Consider the following 4,040-nt stretch of genomic DNA (forward strand, 5'->3'; position numbering starts at 1 on the left):
TGTGATTAAATTGATATATTTATATTAAAATATTATCTTTATAAAAGTTTTTCTTTAAATAATATTAATAGTTGAATTTATATACATTTTTTCATGATTTATGAGTAAAATTTTTTAACTCTCTTATTCTTATATTAAAATCAAATTGAATAAGTACAATTTAATATGAAATAAAATTTGTCTTTGAATTATCTTTTTTATTATCATAGCTGAAAAAATTATTATAGAGACTCTTTTTGCTAAAATTTACTTAGAATTATTTGATATTTTAATATCATATTTATTATTATATTGGAATAAAAATAATATAATCAACGTTTTTTGTTTTCAAAGATAAATATTATTTTATTAATATAAAATAAAAGTGTTTCCATAAGGAAGTACAAAAAAATTGGGTATTCCCATTTATCATCAGCTCTGACTGAAAGACTAAGAGCTTAAAGAAAAGTAAAGTAAGAGTAAAGAAAAAGTAGCATCTATCAGGTATGGTTCACGAGTTCACGCACTAAATTGCTAGCTTCTTTCACTATCTCTGGTGCTAGGCTTATTACCTTCTCAAAAACACACCGATTTCTCGCTTTCCAAGTGCTCCAACACAGCGCCGCTATGAGGAGGGTCTTTTGTCTACCGTCGAATTGAGCCGCTGCCCAGGATAAGACTCGTTGCCACCAATTGAAAAAAGTTTCTTCTTCTCTCATCTATAGGTCAGGGGTTATTAAGTTTAGGCTCCATATTATTGAAGACAGGGGGCATTGGAACAAAGCATGAGAAATTGATTCAGCCTTCAACATGCATCTTGGACAAGTGGCAGGAGTGGATGCGAACCGGCTGTGAACTTGTTGCAACACCGGAAGCTTTTCATGAAGACTTTTCCATAGAAAAATCTTAATTTTATGTGGTAATTTCAACTCCCAAATGCTATTCCAGACTCTGTTGTGTATGTTCTGGGACCTCAATGAAGTAGGAGAATGAAAGAATCCATAAGCAATTTTGTATCCTGACCCAACTTCATATATACCAGATTTTGTCCAGCACCAATTAACTTCATCATCCTCCTCTGTTGGTTTGATTGAAAAAATTTTATTGCATATATCAACTGAAAAAATCGACTCAATCAGATTTTTATTCCAACTTCTATCAGGATTTAGTAACGCACTAACGTACTACACTTGCATATTTGGCGGGATTGTGAGTGCATTTTGAGGGACATTAAGGGGCACTAGTGGTGGGAGCCAAGGGTCATGGAAGATGCGAACATTAGTGCCAGAGCCTATTTTCCATAACAAGCCTTTCTCGATCACCTTGCGCCCTTCAAGAACACTTCTCCAACCCCACGACGGTACACTTCCTATCTCTGCATGTAGGAAATCTGTATATCTGAAATATTTAGCTTTGAGCATTCTTGATATAGTAGAATTAGGGTATTTCATTAGACGCCAACATTGCTTGCCCAATAAAGCCAAATTTTGCACCCTTAGATCCTTGATCCCCAGCCCTCCATCTTTCTTTGGTCTCGTCATTGTGTCCCATTTAATCCAAACCATTCTTCGTTCTGCGCCTTTTTGACCCCACCAAAATAGCGAGAGCATGCTATGAATCTCAGTCAACAGCGTGTCTGGGAGCTTGAAACAAGAGAGTGTATAAATAGGAATCGCCTCCCCCATCGCTCTCAATAGCATGTGCCTGCCACCTGATGACAATATACTTCTTTTCCAACCCATAATCCTCTTCTGAACTTTATCCTTGATAGCTCCAAAGGTTGCTTTCTTTGATTTTTGAACTATAGAGGGCAGTCCCAGGTATTTGTCTTGTGCTCCGATATGTTCAATATTTAGTGTCTGAGCAACTGCTAGTCTTGTGTTCTGAGGAGTGTTGTGACTGAAAAAGATAGCCGACTTATTCAAATTGACTTTTTGCCCACTAAAACCCTCATAGGTCTCTAGCAATTCTAGAATGCTTTGGCTTGTATTAGGTGCGCTCTTGCAAAAAAGGATTGAATCATCAGCAAACAAAAGGTGATTAATTGTTTGGCATCTCCGATTAACTTGAATTCCTTGAATTAATCTGTTTTGCTCTACCTTGTGTAGCAAGAAGGGAAGTCCTTCTGCACAAAAAAGAAAGAGATATGGAGATAGGGGGTCACCCTGTCGGATGCCCCTATTTGGCCTAAAATAGCCAAATGGTTGACCTTCCACAACAACAGAGTAAGAAACAGTCGTTACCAATTTCTTAGTCCAGTTAATCCATTTAGCATCAAACCCCAGCTTATCCATAATATAATCAACGTTGTTACATATTAAAATTTATCAAGATATTTTATCTATTCTTGAATTGAAATAGCTGTATTTATATTTATATTATAAATAATTTTATATTATTTGTTAGTTTAAACACATACCAAAATTACTAAAGATAAGATGAATGTATAATATCTTATTACAACAATTATAAACTTATTAGTCCAAAGTAATTTACAATTTTTTTTGGTATATTTCAAGATAAATAATAAAAATTTTACTAAGAAAATATAAGATACAATTTATATTTATCTTTTATACATAAGCACTATTATATATATAACTATTGATCCCTGTAAAAAGAGGGGTAATCTAAAAAGATAGAGGAGAAAGTGCAGGGGCGAAGCTAGAAGAAATATTAGAGGGGGACAAAAAATATTTACGCAATAAAATAAGACTAAAATAAAATTTTAAGGGGGGCTAAACTGAAATTTACATATAATTTACATGTAAAAAATTAAAATTAGGGGGGCCATTGCCCCCCTTTCCTTGTACCTAGCTCCGCCCATGAGAAAGTGCACAACAGCTTTATTGATTTAAAAAAATTATTTTAATACTACTATATAATAGATTTAGGTGTGGCTATGATAGGAAGCAGCCGTCGCTTAGAGGTTAGGTTACCAAAGAAATTAAATCATTCAATGCATCCCCAGAAAACCATTAAATGCATGACTTTGATAATTAACATCCACATTATAAGATGAATTCGAACAATTTCTTCATCTGTACATATGAATGAATCAGTATTCATACACAAACTCCTAAATGAATTCATGCATTTTAATTTATTTTAATTTCAAATAAAATCAATATTATACAAAACGGCATTGGAAATGATATCCTTCTATTACGTAATTGGAAATTGTTGTGGTGTAGAGAAGTGGCTTGCCCATATGATGCCACCTGGCAATAATATTTAGATGGATGCCACGTGTCAAAACTGCAAATAGAGTAGCTGCTATGTTATGAATGGGTGCCGAAAGATGTCTAAAGTCACATGCATAGAAGAAATCATGCATGTATTATGTATATATACGAATACGATACGTGTATGCATTTCCCTTCACACTTCATTTACGAGATGGTTACTCATCACTTAATGTCACGTTAATATCCATTGCCTACTCTTCACTTATACAACTCTCAATGCTAGAGAATCAGCATATTAGGAGACTCGAATTCGCAACCACTTAATTAAGTATGAAAAGACTATATCATTTGAACTATTACTCATTAGCATATAAAATTATATTTAATAATATAAAATTATACATTTTTATTAATTAAATATTAACTAAATTTTAATAAAAATGTTCACCTTTAGATTTTTTTCCTTTAAGATTTTTTTCCTTATATAATTCACATATAGATCGACTACTATAGAGTATAGAGAAAGCAAACATGACACTAAAATCTAAGCTTCATGAATGAATCGGTGGTGATCTTAGGAATACGAGTAATCATTCATAGAACTATGGATAACTAATTGGTCATTCAGTTTGTTCATTTTATATTGTTAGAGATATCATTGTTATTGTTATATTCTCTTATCTTAAACTTTTAGAATAATAAGTTGTTTCATGATATATATCATCAATTAAGTTAGTAGATTCGTCAGTTGACCGTCAACGATATTAACAAAAACAATATAAAATATTAATTACTATGTAATATATGATGCAAAAAATATTTTAATTAATTTAATATTATACTACATTTTGTCTCCTTCGTTATCGGTAGGTA

General features: G+C 32.5%; 1 long non-coding RNA gene across 1 annotated transcript in view; it reads left to right on the top strand.

Annotated features, from left to right (window-relative positions):
- LOC110263666 overlaps positions 1–4,040 on the top strand; it is an 8,439-nt gene that overhangs the window by 1,779 nt on the left and 2,620 nt on the right. The window contains exon 2 of the long non-coding RNA XR_002349565.1: positions 1,022–1,026. This is a non-coding gene — a long non-coding RNA (uncharacterized LOC110263666). The remainder of the gene's footprint in view (positions 1–1,021; positions 1,027–4,040) is intronic.

Source organism: Arachis ipaensis, chromosome B06 (genome assembly GCF_000816755.2).
Source record: "Arachis ipaensis cultivar K30076 chromosome B06, Araip1.1, whole genome shotgun sequence".
In the NCBI taxonomy this organism is placed as follows: Eukaryota; Viridiplantae; Streptophyta; class Magnoliopsida; order Fabales; family Fabaceae; genus Arachis; species Arachis ipaensis.